Genomic DNA, 26,759 nt, shown 5'->3' with positions numbered 1-26,759 from the left:
GGGTGTTGTATGGAAACCAATCTGTCAATAAATTATATTAAAAAAAAGATGGCAACTTAAATCTTTGATTTTAGACTTTTTTTACTAATATCACCTAAAGCTTTAAATTTCCTTCTCAGCATTGCTTTAGCTGGATCCCCCAAATTTTCATGTTTTAATTATATTTCGGGTTGAAATATTTTCTAATTTTCCCTAGTGATATCTTCTTTGACCCACGGGTTGTATGGTTTAGTTTACAAATCTTTGCTCTTTTACGTTCTATGGTAGAGCTGGCACGGTCTGTTGGTAGGCCGGATGTGGGGTACAAGAGAAAGGCAATAAGGCTGACTCCAATGGCTGTGGCCTAGGCATCTATGTGAATTGGTGCTGTGGTGTGCCATGGTGGGCAACACTTGGGTAGTAGCATGTTGAGTATAAGAAATCAAGAAATTAAGTCTGGACATGGAAGTCATATTGCTGAATGCATTATGAGAGTCAAGCGTCGGCTCTCTGGCATCATAAAAGAAATGTGTTGCTCTAATGTTTTCATGCTCAAGTATACATACGAAGTGGAAAAATTAGAGTGCAAATAAGGAAGTGCTCCCTAAATAGAGCACCACTGGAAGAGAGCTCATCATGTGGTCCTCTGACTTCTGTTTGATTACAAATGCAAGAGTTGGACATGTAAAAAACGCGAGCGATGTGATCCACTGTCCAATTAAGTGTTATAGGTTTGCTTGAAGAGGAAATTAAGGGTATGTGGCATATGTTGTCAGTTATGTTAAAGGTCAGTGGTGAAACCGCGCTTCCCTACAAATGGCCATCATATGGTTCTGTTACTGGACCAGCATCAGAAAAATAAAATGTGACCAAAATAGAAATAGTTGAAGTAGTCATAGATGTGGGTAGTTCTCTGTCTCCAAGATGTGATGATGGTCTTTCTATGGAAAAATCTAGTAGCTTGTGGCTCAGTTCAACCATTTGACTATTAGAAAGTATGTGAGATAAGATGACACTCTTGAACATCTTGTTATCTTTTGGAAGTGGGTACAAGACTAATTAAAATATTTTTAAACTTTAATTAGTTTATTGAATTTTTGCCACTGGTCTAGAAAAAGTGGGATACAGAGGTGTCTGGGTGGCTCAGTTGGTTAAGTGTCTACCTCTTGACTTCAGCTCAGGTCATGCTCTCACGGTTCATGGGTTTGAGCCCCACGTTCGCTCTGCATTGACAGTGTGGAGCCTGTTTGGGATTCTGTCTTTCCCTTCTCTCTTTTCCTCACCCCCACTCAGTTGTTCTCTCTCTCTCTCTCTCTCTCTCATTGTCTCTCTCAAAATAAGTAAATAAGAACTTAAAAAAAGAAAGAAAAATGGAAAACAGTGAAAATCTCCTTTTCACTCATTTCACACATGAACTCATTTTGCTCCCACCCTGCTCACCAAAAAACACAATTTTTCAGCTATCATTCTAGAGTTTTTATATGCACATACAAGAAAATATTAATATATACTTATTTTCTTTCCTTTTAATACAGTAATAGTATATTATGTGTAATTTTCTATGCCTTCTTTCTCACTTAAAAGATGTATTCTGGAATTTTTTTCCAGTTGTGTACTATGCTCATCTATAGATATAGCACATACCATAATCTCTATAATGAATCCTCTGATGGGCGTTTAGATTTTAAAAATATTTTGCCGTTAAAATTAATGCTGTAGTGAATAGCCCTGCACCTCAATCATTTATCTGCAGGAAAAATTCCTACAAGTGGAACTGGTAGATGAAACATTATTTGCATTTGTAAGGTGTTAGATATTGCTAAATTGTCCTCTAAGGTCAGGTCTAGATACTCCAAAAGTATTAATTTCTCAAGTCCTATGCAGTGTCCAACTTGCTACGAGAGCTTTTCTTCTTTGGACTACAAGAAGGAAGAAGAGAGATAGCATTTTTTGAGACTTTTTTTAATAAGCAATTTAGAATTCTTAATGAAGCAAAAAAAAAAAGTGCAAAAGAAAAGCAAAATCATTGAAGGTCCTACCATGTATCAGGTGTTATTCCTGGTTACTTATATAGATGAATCCTCATCACCACTCTGTGGCATTGGTTTCATTTTTCTTATTCAAAGATGAAACACTAAAGTCCAGAAAGTTTAAATATTTCACCCCAAGTTGTGCTAATGGTTGTTCAACAGAATCCAGAAGCTTTTTTTGTCTCTCTTAAGAGGATGTGCCTATGACTGGGGAGATTCTATTTTTTATCACGATCAAACTCTATATGCCCTTTGATGGTAAATCTATCTCCTCCTTGATTCTTGTGTTAGCATGAACTGCTAGGAAAATATATGCTGGCCATTGAGCTCTGATTCACCCTAAACCTGATTCAACTATGAAATTCACCGTCAGAAGATGTCACAGAGTTAAACTCTCTAGGATAGATTTTTTTTCATAGTTCTGTAGAAGAGCTTCTCTAATAATAGCACTTTCAGTTACATAATCTAAGATAAGGCAATCAGATCTTTTGCTTAGGGATATAAATTAATTGCTGGCAGAAGCCAGTCAAGAGAAAGAAGATACGTTTAGACTAGAGTCCAGTGACCAAGGAGTCTTAATTCAGGCAGACCACTGATTTCTAGGTGACCTGGGGCAAGATATTTAACTGTTACTGTTTTAGCACCCTCTGTAAAAAGGGGGATCATTATTGATAACAATCACTAACAATGTACTTGGCATAAAATTAGCCATGATTTGTGATGCAGCATAAAATGAGAACTGGGTAAGAGAACACTAGTTGTGTGTGACTTTGAGAACTTTATTAATTTTTCTAAGCCTTTTTTTCTTCATATGAAAATGGGTATATTAGTAATACCTACCTTCTAGGGTTGTTATAAATATTAAATGAGGTCATGTGGATATAAGATTTAGCAGAGGTCCTGGAACATAATAAGTATACATTGAATGGTAGCTGCTATTATTATTATTATTATTATTACTATTATTTCATGTTACTGCTTATTTCTACCCTGGGATCTCTTTAGCACTGGCTGTTGGGGCTGATACTATACTGTGTGAACCAACTTTGTGTGCTTAATATGACTGTATGCTCAGCTAAATCAAAACATAGAGGTAGAGCTCTACCTGACCTTGTAGGCGATTAGCTTTTGCCTTTTCATGCGTGAGATTTGATTATCTTTATCATTGTCTTAGCTTGTGTTGCCTACATATCATAAAATTATCCCAACCTTTTAATATCCTGTCACAAACATTTATCTTTTTGACCTTCAGTGGAATTGTGGTAAGATTGCCTGCTCTCGAATACATCTATCTATCCCATGTAATGTGAAATTACTAGGGTTTAAATTTAGTACTTACAACATGGTCACTTGGATGCCATGAGTTTGATTCATCCTTGCCACTAGATGGCATCATAATAGAACACATCCATTATAGTTCTTTTCCTGTCTAGCAAAATGTGCCATAGAAATTGAAGCTATGGAGTAGCCTTCATATGTGAAACCAAAGTTGAGAACTTTGAAACAGGGACATTTTATAAGTGGAGGAATTTAGTGTTTGAGCACTATATGATTGGGGTTCCTCCAAAATGATACCCTGAGACAAAGACTTGTGTGCGTGTTTCTTTGAGAGGTGATGTTGGGACAGGAATGAGGGAGCAGGAAGAACGAGATTAAAAATACGAAAAAGGAGAAGCATAAGGGTGATGTTTCGTGGCTGCCATTGTGGGCAACAAAGCTTAATTCTACTATAATATCCTAAGACACACATAGAATGCCTCCCAGAATTTTTTTTTAAATGTTTATTTATTTTTGAGAGAGAGAGAGAGAGAGACAAAGAGACAAAGTGCAAGTGGGGGAGTGCAGAGAGAGAGGGAGACACAGAATCTGAAGCAGGCTCCAGGCTCTGAGCTGTCAGCACAGAGCCCGATGTGGGACTTGAACCCACGGACTATGGGATCATGACCTGAGCCAAAGTCGGACGCTCAACCGACTGAGCCATTCAGGCGTGCCCCCAGAATTTTTTATACACAATGATCAGGAGGCAGGAATGTTTATCCGTTAACTCTTGTTCATTGGTCAAGATTGCTCCCTGCTCCTCCCCTGCACATACATAAGAGCCAAGCAAACTCTCACTGGCATCCAAGACAGGCTTGGGGAAGAAATGAGAGATACTATGTGGGCTACAGGTGGGATGCTATCAGGTGAAACAAATCCAAGTTTGCATGGAATTGTCTATTCCAACCTGTTTAAAATCAGATGTAAGGCTAGACGGATGTGACTCAGGGCACCAGATGTGTCTGCTGGAGCTACCTAATAAATCATGTACTCTGTAAATTCTTCCATTTGAAATAAACAAAGAATCCTAATGAACCATCTGCAACTTGAAATCCTTCGGGGCTACCCAGTAGGTATTCTGGCAAACGTTTAGTGAATAGAAATATTAACGATTATGAAATTCACAGGAAGATATCTTGCCCTTTGTAGCTTGGTATGAAAGGCCTAAATCTTTCTCTTTTTATAATTTTTAAATCTTGCCTGTACATAACCCAATATGGAAGGATTCCCAAACCTTTTATACTCGTGTACTAGGACATAGGAGCCGGAAGAGTTTGCTAATAGGAAAATACTGGGTGGGATAGTTTGTAGAGATGGAATTGTATTGGCGTAGGAGTCAGGAGAGTTCAGGATCTATCTGTAATGTTGGATAAATGATTCAGGTCACCCTAAATTAACTTTTGGAACCTCAATGCCCTTTTGTGTAAAGAGCAAGTATGGCTGAGTTCAATCATCTTAAGGTTTTATCTAGTACTCAGAGGCTATGAAAATTATACATGTAGAAAAGCAGTTGACTTTGGTCAACTGTTGGTTAAATGTCCAACTTCGGCTCAGGTCATGATCTCACAGTCTGTGAGTTCAAGCCCCATGTTGGGCTCTGTGCTGACAGCTCGGAGCCTGAAGCCTGCTTAGGATTCTGTGTCTCCCTCTCTCTCTTCACCTCCCCCACTTGCACTTTCTCTCTCTCTCTTTCAAACATAAATAAACATTAAAAATTTTTTTAAATGAACACATTGTGTTCATGTATGTATTTCTGTTTTCACACATGATATTATAGGTTTATAGACATTGGAACTGATTACCCACTTAAACATGTGGAAATATCCTTAATCTTTAAAAATATAAACTTCTTTTTTTGATTCCAGAATGATGGGTCAGATATTCAAGTAAACACAAGAGTACTAATTCTAAGACCTGCAGAAATATTATATATGAACTCTGTGTGTGTGTGTGTGTGTGTGTGTGTGTGTGTGTATGTTTTAATGGTGGGAGTAGAGTTTATTACGCTGTGCGTTAGTATAAGCACTGAGGCTTGCCCATGGTGCTCTTAATGTATAAAACCCAGAGATCGTGCCAATTCTTCTTGAGCAATGACACCAGGGAAATGACAGCTAAGTGGACACAAGTCCATGATCTATCATCTTCACGTGGCCAACGGCCACTATTAGGCACAATACGTTTTTTGTCTGGAATTTGATCATGGACTTCACTTCATCACCTTTGGCCACATGTTCTCATTGTGGGTCAGTAAGGAAGGGAATTTGCCAGTCTTACTCAGGCCTGGGCCCAGGATTCATGGGATCTTCTTCATCAAAGATTCCAAAGCAAAAAGACATCGTACTTCTTGGCCACGTTCTTGATGAATTTCTTATTCTTGCTGAGTTTCTTTTTCTTCAGTGTTTCAGTGTCCACATGGGAGAAATCCACAGTTGTGGCCTCATCATAGCGCTGTTGCTCCCCCCACAACACACACAGAGAAGTCGGTGTGGACTTAAGCCTGACGGTGCCCAAGTAACATCATCCTTCTGAGGGCTATAGTTCTTCAAGTTGATCTGTAGCTCCATGGTGTCCAAAAACTTCTGTTGCTTCCACTGGTTCCTGTGCAGGACTGCCTCCACTGCCTTGTAGAGGTGTCACAGGAGACTTTGTATGCCACAGTGACTGCAAAAGAGCAGAATCTCTCTCTCTCTCTCTCTATTTATTTATTTCATTCTTTTTAAAAAAATTTTTTAGTGTGTATTTGTTTTTGAGACACAGCTAGAGACAGAGTGTGAGTGGGGGAGGGGCAGAGAGAGGGAGACACAGAATTCGAAGCAGGCTCCAGGCTCTGAGCTGTCAGCACAGAACCCGATGGGGGGACTCAAACTAATGAACTCTGAGATCATAACCTGAGCAGAAGTCGGATGCTTAACTGACTGAGCCACCCAGGGGCCCCATCATTTGGCATTCTTTTATAAGTAATTAATGCTTATTTATTGGGGACCAGAAGAAAGATAAAATCACCTTTAGAGGTAAAATAATCATGTCATTTACTGCACATACTGAACTCTTGAGAGTGAAAGGGGGCACTATTGGGTATTATTCTAGAATAAGAGCCGCAAATCAGAAGCATCCTAGATATTAAACTGGGATATATTATCCCTCCACTTACAGGTTGATTTCAACTTTGTTAGTGGTTGAGCAAGTAGTAAGGTAAATTAAAGCCAAATTCTCCAGTATTAGACTAATCTCCCCACCGAGAAAACTATAAAATCTCAGTAAAATTCAAAATAATAGCTGTTTAAACCATCAGATAGTAATTGAGGTGTCCAAAACTTGAAGCGCCAGCATCTCAAGAAGATGGGGAAAAGCATAAGGTGAGTCCAACATTTATGGATGCTTTTGCTTTTGGAATATTTGTTAATTTCCCTGTGGGGCATAGAGACTGAAGAGAAAGCAGAGGTCTAGAGCTTGCAACTCTATCACTAGGATGGGGAACCACGAATTTAACTTCAGGACCATTAACATAGCCAAGCACTTATGGAGCCAAGATCTTGAAGAAACTAATTTCAGAGAAGCGATCTGGCATTCTCTATATAATTTCCACTCAAATGAAGTGAAAGGTGGGGGTGCCTGGGTGGCTCAGTCGGTTAAGTGTCTGACTTCAGCTGAGGTCATGATCTCACAGTTTGTGAGTTCGAGCCCCATGTTGTGCTCTGTGCTGACAGCTCAGAGACTGGAGCCTGCTTCAGATTCTGTGTCTCCTCCTCTCTCTGTGCCTCCTATGCTTATGCTCTGTCTCTCAATAATAACAATTAAACATTAAAAAAATTTTTAAATGAAGGGAACTGTGAAACAAATCTACATTTGCATTGAATTGTCAATTCTGAACTAAAATCAGACATAAGGCTAATTCCTTACCTAATTCCTAAGCTGAGGATGAGTGGAGTGAGAGCCTAAGAAACCCAGAAAAAATTAGTTGCTAAGAAGTTAAAGGGCTAATCATAGCTTTTGGCAGCCTCACATTGCTAAAGAGAGATAAAAATCATAATTTAGAACCTACCCAGGAGAAGAGATCTCAGTAAATTCCCCAGGTTTTAAAAATAGTCTTCTGAAGTGTCATGGCTGGTGATAGGGATAAATCAGTAATAGATTAGCCCTCACAAAGTCTTAAAACTAGCCTCCAGTTATTTCAGTTTTTAATTGGATCAAAATTTCCTGCCTGTCAGGCAAAGAAGATAAAATATACTCTAGAGACCTACACCATAGGTATCATTCATGCATGATGTCAACATTCAGTCCAAAATTACCAGCTATGCCAGGAAACAGGACCAAATGACAAAAACTAAGACAAAGAAGAAAACTGACATTAGAAATAGGTGTATAAGCAACGCAATATTGGCATTAACAGAAATATAATTTTAAAATAACATGATTCATATGTTAAATAAAGCAGATAATACAATAGAGAATGTCACCATAAAACTAAAATCTAAAAGTATAACCAAATAGAAGTTCTAAAGCAGAAAGAATTAAGAAGTCAAAAGATGAGTTTAACTGCAGATGAGACACATCAAAATAGAGAATTAGTGAGCCAAAAGTAGGTAAGTAGAAAATATCACTTGAAGTGCAGAGAGCAAAATAAATAGAAAATAAAGATAAGAGCATAAGGCTCATACAAGACTTTGTGAAAATATCTAGTAATGTGTAACTGAAATTCCAGAAGGGTAGGAGAGGGAAAATGGAGCAGAAGAAATATTGAAGATACACGGGCCAAATAATTTCCAAAACTAATGAAAGATATCAAACTGCAGATTCATGAAGCCCTATGAACCTCACGTAGAATAAATACAAAATATCACTGCAAAAAAATGATACCTATGAAGAGAAAATCTAAGTTGTACTTGGAGAAAAAAAGGTGAATGTCCTTTAAAAGAGTAACAATAAGCTGACAGTTGACCTTTTAAATGAAATGATGAGGGGCACCTAGGTGGGGTCAGTTCAGCTGCTGACTTGGTTTTGGCTCAGGCCATGATCTCAGTGTCATGAGATTGAGCCCCATGCTCAGCTAGGAGCCTGTTGGAGATTCTCTCTCCCTCTCTCCTGCCCCTGCTCCACTTGTTCTCTCTCTCTCTTGTTTAAAAAAAAAAAGAAAGAAATGATGAAAGCTAGCAGATAATAAGTGATATATATATAAGCACCTGAAAGAAAATAATTACCAAAGAAGAATTCTACTCCTGGTGAAAAAAACCTTTCAAAAATCAAGGTGAGGGGGTGCCTGAGTGGCTCAGTTGGTTAAGTGTCTGACTTCGGCTCAAATCATGATCTCACAGTTCAGGGGTTTGAGCCCCACATTAGGCTCAGAACCTGGAGTCGGCTCCAGATTCTGTGTTCCTCCCTCTCTTCCCCTCCCCCACTCATGCCCCTCTGTCTGTCTCTCTCACAAAAATAAAATAAACATTAAAAATCCAGGTGAAATAAAGGAACTTTGATTCAAATAAGGAGAGAAATCATTGTTGGAAAACCCACACAAAAATAGGCACTAAGGGAAATTCTTCAGGAGAAAGTTAATGATCTTAGCTAGAAGCATGGAAATTCAGGAAGGAATGAAGAGCAGAAAAGATAAATATATGAAAAACTCAAAATAAATATTGACTCTTTAAGACAATAATAATAAGGTCTAGTGGGTTTAAACAATATGAAGAATTAAAGTACATGACAGGTACACCTGGGTAGCTCAGTGGGTGAAGCATCAGACTTCAGCTCAGGTCATGATCTGATGGTTTTGTGAGTTCAAGCCCTACATCAGGCTCTGTGCACTGACTGCTCAGAGACTGCTTGGGATTCTCTCTCTCTCTGCCCCTTCCCCACTTGTATTCTCTCTGTCTCTCTCAAAATAAATAAATACTAAAAAATTTAAGAATACATGACAACAGGGGCACCTGGGTGGCTCAGTCGGTTAAGCGTCCGACTTCAGCTCAAGTCATGATCTCACAGTCTGTGAGTTCAAGCCCCATGTCAGGCTGTGTGCTGACAGCTCAGAGCCTGGAGCCTGCTTCTGATTCTGTGTCTCCCTCTCTCTCTGACCCTCCCCCGTTCATGCTCTGTCTCTCTGTCTCAAAAATAAATAAACATTAAAAAAAAATTTTTTTTAAAAAAGAATACATGACAATAGCACAAAAGGCAGGGAAGGAGTAATTGGAGTTAAGCTGTGAGATTCTTGCATTATCTGGGAAGAAGTACAATTACTAACTTAAGGTAAATTGTTAAGTTCTGGATGTATGTTACAATAACTAAGGTAAATCCTAAATGAACTAAAAATAATCTATAACTAACAATCTAATATAAAGGAGAAAATGGAATGGTAAAACAATTGATTAATCAAACAGAATGCAAGAAAGGAGAAAAAAGGAACACAAGAAGATAGGACAAATGGAAAACAAATAGTAATGTGGTAGATTTAAATTCAAATATATTAGTACAGATAGACCCTGATTTATAATGGTTTGACTTAGGATTTTTGGACTTTGTGATAGTGTGAAAGCAATGCATATTCACTAGAAGTCATACTTCCAGTTCTGAATTTTGATGTTTTCCCAGGCTAGTGATATGCAGTATGAAGCTCTCTTGTGTTGCTGAGCAGTGGCAATCCCAGCTCCCAGTTAGCCACACAATCACAAAGGTAAACAAACAATATACTTACAACCATTCTGTACTCATACAACCATTCTGTTTTTCACTTTCAGTGCAGTATTAATAAGTTATATGAGTTATTCAACAGTTTATTACAGACTAGGCTTTGTGTTGGATGATTTTTGTCCAACTGTAGGCTAATGTAAATGTTCTGAACACGTTTAGGGTGGGTTAGGCTAAGCTATGATGTTCAATAGGTTAGGAGCATGAAATGAATTTTCAGCTTAGGATATTTTCAACTTATGATGGGTTTATCAGGATGCAACCCCATCGTAAGTTTGATGAAGATCTGTAATTACATTAAATGTGAATGGATAAAACATTCCGATGAAAAATATGGATTATCAGACTAGGGGCACCTGGCTGGCTCAGTCACTTAAGCATCCAACTCTTGGTTTCTGCTCAGATCATGATCTCATGGTTCCCGGGTTCGAGTCCTGTGTTAGGTTCTGCTCTGACAGTGCAGAGCCTGCTCGGGATTCTCTTTCTCCCTCTCTCTGTGTCTGCCTTATTCCCTTATTCCCACTTGCACTCCTTCCTCCTTGCCCTTCTCTCTCAAAAATAAATAAATAAACATTATAAAAAAAAGAAGAAAAGCAAGGATCGTTGATCTGGATTGAAAAATCAACTATATACTGCTTATAAGAGATATGCTTTAAACATACAGACACAGAAAAGTTGAAATGAAAAACATGGAAAATGATACAGCATGCAAACACTAACCACGGAAAGGTGTTTTTCTGTATAAGTAGTAGACAAATTTTGCTGCAAGAGCTATTACTAGAGATGAAGAGTTATTTTGTAATGATGATTAATGGGACGATTCAACAGGAAGATATAACAATCTTAAATTTGTCTGTGTCTAATGACATAGACTCCAACATAGTAAAACAAAATGTGATGTGAATTAAAGGAGAAACAGATAAATACATAATCATCATAGTGAGTGATTTTATCACCTCTCAGACAAAACATTTAGTAGATATATAGAATATGTGAACAATGCAATTAACAAACTTGCCTGTGTGTGTGTGTGTGTGTGTGTGTGTGTGTGTGTTGCATACCACTGCACCCAACAAAAGCAAACCATATCCATCCCTTTTAAGGTACACATGGAACAATTACTAAAACAAACCATTCTCTGAGTCATAAAGCAAGCGTTGATAAATGTCAGATTATCCTTTCCAAAACCCACAATCTCTATCCAATCAAAAGAAAACCATCAGACAAATTCAAATTGAGGGACATTCTACAAAATACCTCTCTGATATGTCTCAAAACTGTTAAGGTCATGAAAAACAAGAAAAGACTGAGAAACTCTTACAGACTGGAGGAGACTAATGAGGCATAATGATTAAATGCAATATGCTAGACTGGTTTAGATTATGGAAGAGTAAAAGAACAGTATAGTGGAAAAAGTGGAGATATCAAAAAAAATCCTGAAGTTTAGTTAATAATAATGTCCCAATGTGGGTATCTAAGCTTTAACAAATGCACTAAGGTAATGTAAGATGTTAACACCAGTGAAAGTAGGTGAGGGGTACATTGGAAGTCATTGTATTATCTTTACAACTTTTCTGTAAATCTAAAATTATCACCCCAAATTATTAAAAATAACAAACAAATATGGGTAACTCAAAAGAAAAATTGGCAAAACTTGAGGAACTTAAAAGAAAGGTATGCAAATGTCCAATACAGACAAGAAAAGATGGTCAGTTTAATCAGTCATGAGAAAAATGCAAATTAAAACCTCAGTGCATTATCACTGCACATCCTCCAACATCACCAAAATGACAAGACAGAGAATATCCAAATTGGTGAGTATGTTGAGTGATGGAGGTCTACACACTGCTGGGGGGAATGTAAACTGGTAAAAATCATTATTTTTGGCCTGTTGAAACTAAACATATGCCTACCCTACCGACCAGCAATCCTGTTCTACATACACATGTGTGCTAAAAAAATATGGACCAGACTGTTCAGAGTCACTGTATTCATAGTAGCCCCCAAGACAAATGTCCATAGATTGATAAATAATTTGTGATGCATGCACATAGTGGAATACAATATATTCATGAAAAAAGGAACTACTGTTACAAACAAAAATATAGATGAATCTCACAGACTTAATACTGAAGGGAAAGTCCATACTTCGTGATTCCATTTTATTATTTTGTTTTTTTAATGTTTATTTATTTATTTTGAGAGAGAGAGAGAGAGAGAGAGAGAGAGAAGGAGAGCATGCAAGCAGGGAAGGAGGGACAGAATGAGAGAGAGAGAGAGAGAGAGAGAGAGAGAGATCCCAAGCAGAGGGATCAATCCCAAGACCTGATCATGACCTGAGCTGAAATCAAGAGTCCAAGTCTTAACTGAGTGAGTCACCCAGGTGCCCCCTTCATGATTCCATTTATTTGAAGTTCAAAAGTAGATGAAATTAATCAGTGGTGATGGAGGTCACAGTAATGGTTACCTGTGGGGGAGGTAATGACTGAGGGGGCAAGAGGGAGCCTCTGCAGTGCTGGTGGTGTTCTAAATCTCAGTCTCACTGGTGGTTACAGGAATGTATTCCCTTGGTCAAAGTTCACTGAGTAGTGTCCTTAAGATTTGTGTACTTAACTGTGTGAATAGTATATATCAATAAAAAAAAAGACAAATCCCCTGGAAACCTGAGTTTCAATATTAAAACATATTTTTACCATACTTTGTAATACAAACTATGGCATAATGTTTGAGGCAAAGATTCTATGAAGTTTAGAAGCGGAAAACCCATATTATTCAAAGATAATGGAAGGAAATAGTATAGTATCAACTCTTGGGTGCATGTGTGTACCCTTTAAAAATCAAACAGATACGCAGAATGCTGTTAGTAGAAAACATGTGCACGATACTTTGATAACGAATTAATTGATCTTCTGTGCTTTGGGATTTATTTTATTCACCACCTAAACAGATCCAAGGAGACCATTTTCAATTGTTGTACCAACTAAGGCCAAATTAGGCAACAGACTCTCCTAATGTTCCAATATTTTCAAGTGTAGAGAGAACTGTTTGAATGCCAAACACTGCGCTTACAAAATTTGGGGACCTCATGATCAAAGCAAGTTAAGATTAATATTCATGAAAGATTTAATGAAGAGAAAACACGAAGTTGAGTCAATATCCCTGCGAGGAGATTGAGAAATGAAGAGAACATTACAGCAGGAGGTTTTAGAGCTTTGGGGCTTTCTCTTTTAAAATAATAATTTAATATCAGCGAGCTACAGTGTTTGAGCATTTACGTTGTGTTGGGCAGTGTGGTAAGTTTCTCTACACACACACACACACACACACACACACACACACACACATAAAATCTACTTTAAAAAATTCTCACAACTCTGAAAGATACTCTTGCTATCTTTCCATTTCACAAATGAAGAAACTGAGGCTTAGAGAGATTAAGTTGCTTGACGAAGGACACCCTGTTCATAAGTGGCAGGGACATGCTGCAAACGGGTATGGTGGGCTCTTGAGCCCAGGCTCCTGTCGACTGTTGTTCATGGCAGTACCTCTCATGGCCTGGGTCATGTGCCACTCAGGGGATGAAATCCCAGGGAAACTTGTCAAGTAGAGATTCCCAGATGCCCAGAGTGTGCAGAATCTCTGAAATGGGAGGCTGTGAGTCTCAATTTTTCTTAAGAGACCTGACTTTGAGCACCATTCTCTTTGCTCTAATGACCATGAATAGAAGTGCAAATTTGATCCAAATCTCACCTATCCAGTTTACATACTTACCAAACAATAGAAGGGGATAATGCTCTTTGAGTGTGTACATACTGTTGTTGTCTCATACAATCCCTTTTCCATTTACTATGATTTCATCTGAGATTTTTAAGGGAATGGATACAATTTCCAATCTCTAGCTGTTTATGCGTTGAATATACACAAAAGGAACTTTGAGTGTGTTTAAATAAATGTTTATGAGTCCCAAGAAGAGTATATGCTTATTGATTCTTTTCACTACATTCTAAATGTTAAGTTGAAGCAATAAATTCATCAGAAGGAATATTACCCTGCCTACACAGTTTTCTATATTGGACCCCTAGAGACTGGTGGAAATACCAAATAATAGCATGGCATGTGTTTCTTTTTCAGTAGAAGATACAAGACAAAAAGTGAAGCTGGAAGTGATTGCATAATATGTAACAGCCTTTCAGTCTGTTTTTTTTAATGTTTATTTATTTAATTTTTGATAGCACAAGCAGGGGAGGGACAGAGAGAGAGAGGGAGACACAGAATCCGAAGCAGGCTCCAGGCTCCGAGCTGTCAGCCCAGAGCCCAACATGGGGCTCGAATTCACAAACCATGAGATCATGACCTGAGCTGAAGTTGGACATTTAACAACTGAGCCACCCAGGCGCCTCTAATTCTTTGAGTTAAAAAAAAATATTTTAGCATGTTCCCCTCCTCCAAAGTCTCACTTTATTGAAAAAAAAAAAGATTGGACCAAAGGGTGAATAGAGGTTGGTAAAGCCTTGCATTTTCCTCCCAGCTTTTGGAAAAAAAAAATCTAATATCATGTCCTGAAATTTTCTTGTTGGTACCGGCAAAGAAAAATAATAGCAAATAGTTAAGAATCTTAGTCATGAGGAGTCTGAGATGCAGCCAGACCCGGGTTTGAGGCCACCTTGCCACCTAACATCATGCTCTTGGGCAAGTTCCTAACCATCTCTCTCTGTTTCCTCACCTTTAAGTGTGATAGATAATAGTCCTATTTCATAGGACCGAGAATTCAGTGAAATAATGCATGTACAAAGGATAGCGCCGAGCCTGGCCCACAGCAAGTATGCAGAAGCATTAGCTCCTATTGAAATTGGTAATGTCTATTTGTTCCATGAGTACTATTTTCACGAATTAGGAAGCTGAAGAAATTAAAAAAAAACAAACAAGACATCAGTTGACCATATTTCCAGCCATGTGTGATTGTAAGAGCACCTGTCCCAGGTACCTGCTGTCTGAAAGACGTTCCTCGTTGCTTCCTGCATTCTGTGCCATGGGGGTTTCGTCTCTGCTTGCTTCCTGGACCCAGAATTGTTGGTCCCTTTTCTGAGCATTAGCAATTCCACCATACCACACAGAGATGAGATTTGAGAAATAAAAATAAAGTTGTCTTGGGGTATGGAGGGCCAAGCTGAGAGAAACTAGTTGGCTTGTCAACAGTCTGTTTTCTGAAGATCTCTTAGTTCCATTGCCAAGTGCAGAATGACCATAGCATTGTTTTTCTAAGAACAGTCTTCCCTCCTTACACAACAAATGTGTGCTTAATATAGAAAATTGAAACAAAGGGAGAAGTAAAAATATGAAAACATATCTAATCGTAAAGAAGATTACAGTTAACCTTTTGGATCGTTGCATTATAGATTTTTTTTCCCCTCGTATATATTTCTTGTTAACAAAAGAAACTGTATATAGAGTTTGCATCTTTTTCTTTATGATAGTATCACATATGTTTCCCATTACTGAGTATTTTTCCAACTTAGTTACCTTTTATTAGCATTTAAAAATATAAGAGAATTTGAAAAGTCTGACACTCGAGAGTGATTTTATTATCTTTTGACTTAATTTTTAAACTTATTTATTGATTCCTTTGGTCATCTGGTATTTGTGATATGCTTACTTTGTACAAATTACCAGATTGGGACTTTTTGTGGTCAGGGACTCGGTTCTTGTTCACCCCCATCCCTGGTGCCTGGAGCTGTGCCCGCCATGTGGGGACACTTAGTAGATACTGTTGAATGAATGATTACTGAGTGCACACTTACTGATATTTCTACTAGCTTCATGTGAAAGAGGGATGAAGTTTCTTTTTTATGTCTATTTATTTTGAAAGAGAGTGAGAGAGTGAGAGAGAGGGCGAGCAAGCGCATTAGCAGGGGAGGGACAGAGAGAAGGGGAGAGAGAGAATCCCAAGCAGGCTCCATGCTGTCAGCGCAGAGACCTATGCGGGACTCTGTCTCAGCAACTATGAGATCATGACCCGAATCGACACTTAACTGACTGAGCTACCCAGGTGCCCCAAGGGGTTGAAGTTCTTAAAAAAAATAAGCCACATTAGCCTTGAATATGTCTTTTGGCCAATTCTGGGAATGGATTCTGAAGTGAGGGGACCTTGACTCAGTGTATAACTTCTTTTTGTCTCAAGGTTGGAGGAAGAGGACATTCTGAGATCCAGACTCAACTTGTTTTATGGTCTTTGTGGAAAGAGGTTCTTTGCACATGACATTTGTGTATGTATGTGTGTGTTTTTATCTAAAAATGTACCTTCAAGGAAGTTCTTCACGTCCGTATTTATTCTTTGAACTGAACCGTATTTGCATTTGGTCTGCTGAGGCCTCTCAAAGGACTTCCATAACCCCCACCCGTTCCCCCATCAGCCTGCCCAATACTTCCCCAAACACATTGCCCTCACAGCAAGGTACTCGATATGTAAAGTCAGGCTGGAGCTAGGCAGAAACTACCAGTTTCCAATCTGAACAGGTAATTTCCTTTCTAAGCTTTGAGATTAAAAAATGATTGGCGCAGAGGGAAAAGGCCTGTCCTGTAAGAAAAATGACTTCTTCTCTTGTGATTTTTTCTTGTTGAGGGTGAGTTAAGAGTAGGAGTTGGCTGGGAATGTGTGTAGTGAGAGCAGGTGGGGGAAGGGGGACCCAATCCCAAACTTGCTAATAAGATCAATTCATGGACATGATGATTACCTAGGAAATTCTACAGCAGCAGATGAAGGGTGCAGTATGGACTCTGGCAATATTTTCGATTCTCTTGGCCTCATTTCTATGCTTGTAAAATATGTCTATTAGCTGTGACTTTTATGTTTGTGCCATGGGGATGGACATAACTTGTAATGTTTCTTTGTTAGCTCAGTATTACATTATGTTTTCAGAGCTGCATCCAGGAAGAGGAATACCAGCTCTCCTGGTATAAAAAGGGTTGGGGAAATCGTCTGCCAGCCACTGTACTGTTACCAATATTTAAAATTTCAAAATATATTCTTTCATAGCAATATGCATACATGGTTTAAAAAGCTATTGGTACAGAAGGGCTTAACCGGAAATGCAATTGTCCCCTGCTTTACCCCTCCCCACCACCAGAGGGAGACTCTTTTGACCATTTCTGTTTTCAGGGGATTATTTCAGTATCTCTAAATGTTTTTCATTTCCTACTATTTTTTAATTTATCCACTTTGAATTGCTGACTGCCAACTCCTCAAAAAGACTACTAGAAAAACTTGTTTATCAAGCAAATTTAAGTTAATTAGATTTACTGCAGAAGGGAGAACAGTCCCAGAATCTTCCTAGAGTGTCAGAAAGGGGAGATCAGAGGAGGATATATATGAAGTTATGGGTGATTTAAGGCAAGTCTTACAGGGAAGAAACTGATTGGAATTGGGCTGAGTTAAGGGGTTGCTAATTTTGGATTGATGGGCACAAGATGATATTTGAAGGAAATGTTGATGAGGGGCATCTGGGTGACTCAGTCTGTTAAGCACCTGACTCTTGGTTTCAGCTCAGGTCACGATCTCACGGTTCATGGGTTGGAGCCCCACATCAGGCTCTGCGCTGACATTGTGGAGCCTGCTTGGAATTCTCTCTCTCTCCCTCTCTCTCTCTCTCTCTCTCTCTCTCTCTCACACACACACACACACACACACACTAAATAAATAAACTTAAAAATGTTGATAAGCAACATTTAGCCTTGATAGCCTTCATAAGTAAGCTGTGTAGTTAGTTTGGTCTTATCTACCAGAAGCAGGTATTCCCTAGAGCAGGGAACTAAGTTATTTATAGTTTGGTGCCCATATTATTTAGCACAGAAACAGAAAGCAAGTTTGGTCTGGGTTCCTGGGCCTTGAGTAAATTCCTGCTATGGTGAATATAAGTTGAATAGGTTATCTACACCCTGACCCCCACCCCATTCCTCAGAACTAGTTCCTCTAGTGACCGACTCTACTCCTTCAAATAAGAAACATAAACTTCTTATTTTTTATTGTGTCACCAGATACCATCTCTTCATCATCCCTTTCCATGTCCCCTAAATTTGTTCTATGATTTTGTACCGTGAATTTGTTCTACGATTCTTGGTTTCAAGGAAACACCTGTTTTTCAGTCTGCCAAATTAAATTGCATCTAACTTAGACTTCAATAATCTAGTTGGCGTGATGTCTAATCAGCGTTGTTTTGGCCACTCTTCCTCTCAGTGCTGGAAAATGGTCCTAGGGACCTATGAGTATCCAGAAAAACCAGTCAGTGGTGACTGTTCTGTTCCTCCCTCACCTGAATTCACTCGAGGGAGGATAATTCTGAAGGCACTCCTCTTCCCTTTTTTTTCATGATAGACCTGGCTACTGGGACTTCATACCATCTTTCAACACCATTAAGTTTGGTGCTCAGTCCCCCAGAGACTGATCCCATCAAAGCTTTCGTCAGCCTCTAAGCTCTATGTGGGAATGGGGCTCGGGTCTTCATCTTCCTTGAGCCCTTTCATTTCCCTGGCATTAGGGGACCTCAGCTTCGTAAAAGGTCAGAATATTTAACTTCTCTTCCATCTGTGCCACAACCAGGTTCTAGCATTCTTTTCTTTTTTTAAAATTTTTAAATGTTTGTTTATTTTTGAGATACAGAGCACGAGCGGGGGAAGGGGCAGAGAGAGAGAGGGAGAGAGAGAGCAGGGGAGGGGCAGACACAAAGCAGGCTCCAGGCTTTGGGCTGTCAGCACAGAGCCTGACACAGGGCTCAAGCTCATGAACCGTGAGATCATGACCTGAGCCGAAATCGGCGCTTAACTGATTGAGCCACCCAGGCGCCCCAGGTTCTAGCATTCTAATACATGTAGCAGTTAAAATCATGGGCTCTGCCCAGGTTGAAATCATTACTTTTTCCAGATTTATCTATGTGTTGGAGCTCTCTAAATCTCAGTTTTCCTAGCTAATGGGAATGATAACAAATCCACCGCATTTGGTTATAGTGATAATGAAATAATTTAATTGTCCTAAAGCATGCTTTGCACCATGCCGGGTACTTACTAAACCTTCAGTAAATGTCAGCCATTATTATCATTATCATTATATTGCTCTGTGATTGGAGGGTTATTAAATACAAAGACTTTAACTCTCCCCTGGGGCAGGGGAAGCTGAGTTCTCTGGGATATAAAGCCTTGGCTCCACTTTAGGGAGGCGAGGAGAAAAATACCATGAAAACTAGAGACAGATTATTTCTCAACTGTGTACTCTGTCACATCAGAAGTCTTGGTTTTAAGACAGTGCAGGGCTTCCATAGACCAGGAATTGGCAAACTAGGCTTGCGGGGCCCCTTGCCTGATGTTATAAATAAAGTTTTATTGGAATATAGCCCATACCCATTTGTCTAAGTTGTGTTTTTGCTTGAAGGCAACCATAGACTACATAAATGTATGGCCCACAAGACTGAGATACTTAATATCTGTCCCTTGAAGAAAAAGTTTGCTAGTTCTAGATCGAGACCATTTAGGTTGTCTAAGGATTTAAGTTAAAGTGCATTAAAACAAACCCTCCCCATCTTCACCCATGAATAGTGTGGCAGTTGAGGCTAATGTAACATGGCATGCTCAGCCTTCCAGTGGAAGGAGGACATTGACAGACTCTTCATGTTCTCTGAGTGCTGAAGAGAAATGAGTGTCCAGGAGCCTCCCAATGACTTTCTCCACGTGCTATGGTGGGCCCCCAAAACTTTTTTCTGATCCTGCCTTTAGACATAGATACAAAGAGCCTAAGTTTTAGAGGACCCCACATGTGACAAATATCCAGCACAAAGATCATTTTTCTTTTCACTCTTGTAAGAAAGTTCAGTAAACCATTGAGTGAACAACAACTAAGGAAAAATGGCCTTTGAACCTACTTGGGATTTCACAGCTTGAGAACATAAGACTGAGGGCTTGCAAGTGTGGGGGTGGGGGCTAGGGGTAGAAAACCACAGCTGTTGTGCTTTTGCTTCATGTTGAGTTACCTAAGCTGATGTCTAGATGGATTGGGTTCCTCAAATAAGTAGGTGCTGTAGTTTTAGGGTTTTCTCCTCCAACAGCATTTGGAGGTATAGTCACACACCATACAATTCATTCGATGTGTGCAATCCAAAGGCTTTTAGTATGCAATCATCACTAATTTTAGAACATCATCAATTTTAGAACATTTTCTGAAAGAAACTCATACCTGTTAGCCGTCACTCCCTATTTCCTCCTGACCCTCTCAGCCCTAATGTCTGTTTCTAGAGATTGCTTACTGTAGACATTTCATGTAAACGAAATCACATATGTGGTGTTTTGTGGCTGATTCCTGTCACGTAGCACAAGGTGTTTAAGGTCCATCTGGCTATGGCCTGTATTGGTGCTACACTCCTTTTTATTGTCAACTATTCCATTGTCAGGTCATCAGTTGATACACATCTGGGTTGTTTCCACTTTGTGGCTATTAAGAATAATGCTGCTATGAACATTCATGTACAAGTTTTTGTGTGGGCATGTACTTTTCACTTCTCTTAGCTACCTAAATGTGCATTTTCTAGGCAATGTGATAACTCTGTGTTTAGCTTTTGGAAGAAATGCCAACCTTTTTCCAAAGTGGCTGCACTGCACCATTTTATATGAACACCAGAAACGTACGAGGGTTCTGATTTTTTCCCATCCTCGCCAGCACACATTATTGTTGTGTCTTTTTAGTTATAGTCATTCTAGTGGGTGTGAAGTGGTGTCTCATTATGACTTTGATTTGCATTTCCCTAATGAGTTATGATGATGAGAATTTGTTCGTGTGTTTATGGCCATGTATGTGCCTCCTTTGGAGAAATGTTTATTCTGACCCTTTCCCCATTAAAAATTTTTTTTAATGTTTATTTTTGAGGGAGAGAGAGAGAGAGACAGAGAATTAGTGGGGGAGGGGCAGAGATAGAGGGAGACACAGAATCCGAGGCAGGCTCCTGGCTCTGAGCTGTCAGCACAGAGCCCGATATGGGGCTCGAACTCATGACCCGAGCAGTGACCTGAGAGGAAGTCAGATGCTTAACGGACTGAGCCACCAAGACACCCAATCCTATGCCCATTTTTAAATTGTGTTATTTGTCTTTTTTATAGTTGAGATGTGAGAGTTCTTTGTGTAGTCTAGATACAAGTCCCTTATCAGATATATGATTTGCAGATATTTTCTCCTAATCTATGGGTTGCCTTTTCATTTTATTATGGCATCCTTTGAAGCTCAAAAGTCTTAATTTTTTTAAGTTTATTTATTTATTTTGCGAGAAAGAAAGCATGACTGGGAGAGGAGCAGAGAGGGAGGGAGAAGGAGAGGTAGAGAGAGAAAATCCTGAGCAGGCTTCACACTGTTAGTGCAGAGCCCAACACAGGGCTCAAACTCACAAACTATGAGATCATGACCTGAGCTGAAGTCGAACATTTAACTGACTGAGCCACCCAGGCACCCCTCAAAAGGTCTCAATTTTTGATGAAATCTAATTTATCTATTTTTATTTTGTCTTTTGTTCTTTGGTGTTGTATCCAAGATCATGAGTATTTACTCCTTCTTACATTTTCTTTTAAGAGTTTTTCAGTTTTACCTCCTAAGTTTAGTTCTATAGTTCATTTTGAATCACATTTTCTATATGATAGAGATGAAACCTCATTCTTTTGTTTGTGGATATCCCAATACCATCTGTTGAAAAAAAATACTATTTTCTTCATTAAATTGTCTTGGCACTTTTGTGGAAAATCAATTGACCATAAACGTGAGGTTATGTTTCTGGATTTTTAATTCTATTTTATTGATCTATCCATCCACCTTTATAGATATACACCACAGTGTCTTGATTACTGATTGCTGTTGCTTTGTGGTTATTTTTGAAATTAGGAAGTATGAGTTCTCCAACTTGGCTCTTCTTTTTTCAAGGTTTTTTGGCTATTCTGGGTCCCTTGCTTTTCCATGTGAATTGTAGGATCAGTTTGTCAATTTCTGCTAAAAAGACGGCTGAAATTTTGTCATGGATTGTGTTCAGTCTGTCAACTGATTTAGGAAGTATTGCCATCCTAACAATATTAAGTTGTCCAATCCGAACATGGAATGTCTTTTCATTAATTTGGGTTTTCTTTAATTAAAAAACTGTTTTATAGTTTTCCGAGTCTATACTTTTCACTTCTTTTTTAAAGTTATGTCTATGCATTTTATTCTTTTTGATGTTATTATAAATGGAATTTTTTTCTTAATTTTGGTTTTGGATTGTTCATTGCTAATATCTAGAAATACAATGGCTTTTTGTATACAGATCTTCTATCCTGCAATCTTGCTGAACTTGATCATGAGTTCTAATAGTTTTTTAAATCCGTTTACTACTCAGAAGTCTTGGCCCCAAGTTCAGGTCTACCTTTCACTCTGCCTTGCCCAGCATACCTGTGCAACCACACAGTCCAATAGGCTTTTAATATCCAAGCTGGAGGGCTATTCCTAGACTTTGGCCTGCAAGAGCTATCTGTGAGTTGGTGGCAAAGGGCTAGGTTGATTTATGTCTTCTAATATTTCAACATGCTATGTAGTTTCCATTTGTACTTTTCCCCTGGATCCCACAAATGACAGGGATGGGCTTGTTTTCGGTCTAAAACTCTACTGCTTTACCACTCCCACTACTATCCACTTGCCTCAATTCTAATGCATAATATTCTATTATTAGAATATTCATTCACTCCAGTTAAGGCATTATTCTTTTAAGACTCCCCTTTATCAGGGATAGATTGTTGAAATGAGGCTAGAGGACTGACCACTTGTCAGGCACAATGTAAAGTAAATGGATTACACTAGGAATGTGTCTTTTGCGGGGGGGGGGGGGGGGGGGTGGCGGGGAGGAGGAATCATGATCAGAGTGGCCATAATGCCTGTCCCTCTTTAAATGGAAGAAATAAAAGGTAAACTTTGTTTCCTGAAATCTTAATTCAAAAGAAATCTAGCATTTTCTCCAAAATGATTTTTTCCCTATCCATTTTATTTTTACTCTTTTTTTTATTGTTTTTTATGATGTATTAAATTGAACCATTTACTTGCAGTATGCTAGTTAAGACAATTTCCTTAGCATTTGCTGAATGATTTGGCAGGCTAGACGTCCTAGAGCTAAATTGTAAAATCCCATTAAAACCTAGTCATATAAAAATAAAAGATGTGGCCTGGTGCACTCTGTGACACGTTATGGTGAGGTCTCATCAGATTACAATAACAAATGCCAAAAAGAAATGACGACTGTGTAAAAGAATATGATGAAGAAAAAGGAGTGTATTAGTGATGCAGCCAACTGCATTTAATTAAATTCCATGTCCAAATTAGTTCCCTGATTGGCATGTAAAAAGAAAACATGTTTACTCTGATAGTTCAAATAGCACAGTTGTTGTTTTAGCATACAGGCCTTTTAGCCTCTCTCTCTCTCTCTCTCTCTCCCTGTCACTCTCTCTCTTGTGAGTTTCTTGTCACCTCAAGGATAAAGTAGGTATTACTGAAGTCTCTCATCGCTCAGGTGAAGAAACATGTTCACCTGGGTAAGTTGTTTGCCCAGGTGACAAGCTAGTAAAGAGAAGAGCTGAAATAAACTGATGTCAAGATAATTCCAGAGTCTGTGGTCTTTCATTTCTGCCAAGGGTTGGCAAACCACAGCCCACAGGCTGAATCTGGGCAGCGCTCTGTTTTGTTTTGTTTTTTTTTTTGTTTTTTTTTTTGTACAGCCTATGAGCTAGGAATGGTTACTTTATTTCTAAGTAGTTGAAAAAAATCAAAAGAACAATATTTCACACCATGTGATATAAAGTTCAAATGTAAATGTCCACATATAATGTTTTAATGGAACATGGCCATGTCCATTCATTTATGTATTGCCTGTGACTGTTTTCCCACTGCAATCATGGAGTTGAGTAGTTGCAACAGAAGTTATATGCCCAGCAAAGCCAAAACCTTTTTCTATCTGGCCCTTTATAGAAAAAGTTTGCCCGTAGCAACCCTCACATACTAAATTAAACATTAAAATGGAGGCTGGGTCCAGAGATTTGTGTATTTTAAATAAAGCCTCAGTATCATTTTGAACACTTCTCAAAGTAATTATTATTACTGTCCTACGTCATGATTATTTGTGTATTTCCTTCCTTTCCCCATTGAGCCTTGAGGGCTAGGACTATGCTGAAGTATCTTTGAACAAATAAAGGAGGATGGAGTATTAGGCATATACTTCTGAGTTTCTACTATATGCCAGGTACTCTTCGGTGATAAAAGAGAATACCTATAGTCTGAGGACACGTAAAAGGGCTTTGGTACAGCTACGTGAGAAAGAAGCTCATATTAACTAAGTACAATAATACTTGCTACTCATAATGGTAACTCTAAGACCTTTCGATTAGAAGGTAGAGGAGGGTCAGTAAAGTACGCTTCTGGGTAGGCACTTCTAGAAAACAGAAAAGCAAGGCAAGCCCCTCCATACCATTTACACAGAGTTTTATTTAGGGTAACTTACCGACAGAGGGGATCGAGCTCATGGATGATCCAGGTGGTACACAGGTATTCTTTACCCCCATTCTCTGCCCATTCTGGACCTTAAACCCCGGCTTTTGTGAAGGGGCAGGGTGGCGTGGTCACAGGGTAGTTCTCTAAAGTGGTACCATCTGTGTGCCAGAGGGCCTCGACCAGTTATCTAAAGTGGAGCCTTCTGTGTGCCACTTTAGGGAGGATCAGAACAAGGCTTCCTGCCTTCCAGTCAGGATATATAACCCCCACTGGGGCCAGGAGCACGTAGCCCCCATGGACGTCACTGCAAGAACATGAACAGGATGGAGGGCAAAGACGGAGTCCGTGTGATTAGCACTCCTTCACCCTTTGAATTTCAAAGATGAAATTACTTTGGTCCCATTGTAGTATTAGATGGAGCTTATCAAATTTGAGGGTTTATAATATCGGTAGTGTAAAAATAAGCTATCATGCATAGGTATCATTGGAACTTGGGGGCCAGACCCCAGGGGGCTATCTATACAGTAATTTCCCCTTATCTCTGGTTTTACTTTATATGGTTTTTAGTGACCTGCAGTCAGTCTTGGTCTAGAAGCAGGTGATCCCTATTCTGATATATTGTCAGCAGGTCAGTAGTAACCTAATGCTAGGTCACAAGGCCTACATCATTCACCTCATTTTATCTTATCATGTCAGCATTTTATCATCTTGCATCATCACATGAAGAAGGGTGAGTACATTCCAATAAAATATTTTGAGAGAGAGAGTGAGAGAGACTACATTCACGTAGCTTTTATTACAGGGTATTGTTATAAATGTTTTCTTTTATTATTGTTATTCCCTCACTGTGCCTAACTTAGAGATTAAACTGTGTCTGTATAGGGAAAAAATAGTATACAGTTGGCCTTTGAATAAGACGGGGCTTGGGGCACCAACCCCGTGCACAGTTGAAAATCTGCCTAAACTTTGGACTCCGCCAAAACTTAGCTAGTAGCGTCCTGTTGACAGGAAGCCTTAACTGATAACAAACAGTTGATTAACACATATTTTTTATGTTATATGTATTATATACTGTATTCTTATAATAAAGGAAGCTAGAGAAAAGGTAACGTTAGGAAAATCATATGGGAGAGAAAATATATTGACAATACTGTGCTGTATCAACAAACAAACAAAACCAACCCCACCTGTAAGTGGACTTAGTTCAAACCTGTATCGTTCCAGCGTCAGCTCTGTATAAGGTGTGGTATTATCCACGGTTTCAGGCATTCCCTGAGGGTCTTAGAACATATTCCCCGTGGATAAGGGGTTGGGTGGGGGGGGGGAGTTGGCTACTGTATTTAGAATGGAATGGTGAATTGGTGTGAATCCTTAGGACTCATTTGTACAGCTGTTGTCTGCCTTTAAGGAAGAAAACAGATGGATGTCATTACACCACAGATAGAACCAGATAGAGCCCATTTTCACTTCAATAGGAAGGTGTCTGAAAATCAATTTGAGCACTTAGTATCATTATGATATGTACAATGTTGCGATGAATAAACCTAATGGATTTTAAAGTATTTTTAGAATTTTGACTTAATTATAATTTTCTAGGTACTGTTTCAAACCCCCTTTGTCAATATGCTAGGGTAGCCCATTAGAACTGGGAAATAAATTTCCAGTTGAATATTGCCTCCATCTTTTGGTCATGGAAGGAGCAGCAGTTACCACGTTGCCAAAGCAGAGTCAATTTTTCGGAAATACTAGTACATTCCATAGAGAGCTGAAAGTAGAAAATTATAATGCTTTTAGAACAAAAACCCCACCCAAAACCCAACTTTAATATTTTTTTTAAGTCTATTTATTTATTTTTTGCGAGATACAGAGACAGCACAAGTGGGGGAAGGGAAAAGAGAAAGAGGGAGACAGAATCCCAAGCGGGCTTCACACTTCCAGCCCAGAGCCCCATGAGGCACTCAAACCCACAAACCATGAGATCATGACCTGAGCAGAAACCAAGAGCTGGACACCTAACCAACTGAACCACCCAGGCACCCCTAAAACCCAACTTTTAAAAAGACTACTTTTCTGTAGATTTATTTATTTTTGCATTTATTTATTTATTTATTTATGCTTAAAAAAATTTTTTTTTAAATGTTTGTATTTATTTTTGAGACTGAGAGAGAGCATGAGCAGGGGAGGGGCAGAGAAAGAGGGAGACACAGAATCCGAAGCAGCCTCCAGGCTCTGAGCTG

The 26,759-nt window shown here is 39.0% G+C and overlaps 1 pseudogene; it reads right to left on the bottom strand.

Moving 5' to 3' along the window:
• Positions 1 to 5,339: 5,339 nt before the first annotated feature.
• Positions 5,340 to 5,959, bottom strand: LOC124523331 (60S ribosomal protein L10a-like; annotated as a pseudogene).
• Between the last annotated feature and the right edge of the window lie 20,800 nt (positions 5,960 to 26,759).

This window comes from Lynx rufus, unplaced genomic scaffold (genome assembly GCF_022079265.1).
Source record: "Lynx rufus isolate CCGP_SWC_20201006 ecotype Redwood Valley unplaced genomic scaffold, mLynRuf1.p SCAF_4, whole genome shotgun sequence".
Classification (NCBI taxonomy): domain Eukaryota; kingdom Metazoa; phylum Chordata; class Mammalia; order Carnivora; family Felidae; genus Lynx; species Lynx rufus.
The sequence above is the reverse complement of the archived record's forward strand: the minus strand, read 5'-3'. Positions and strand labels throughout refer to the sequence as shown.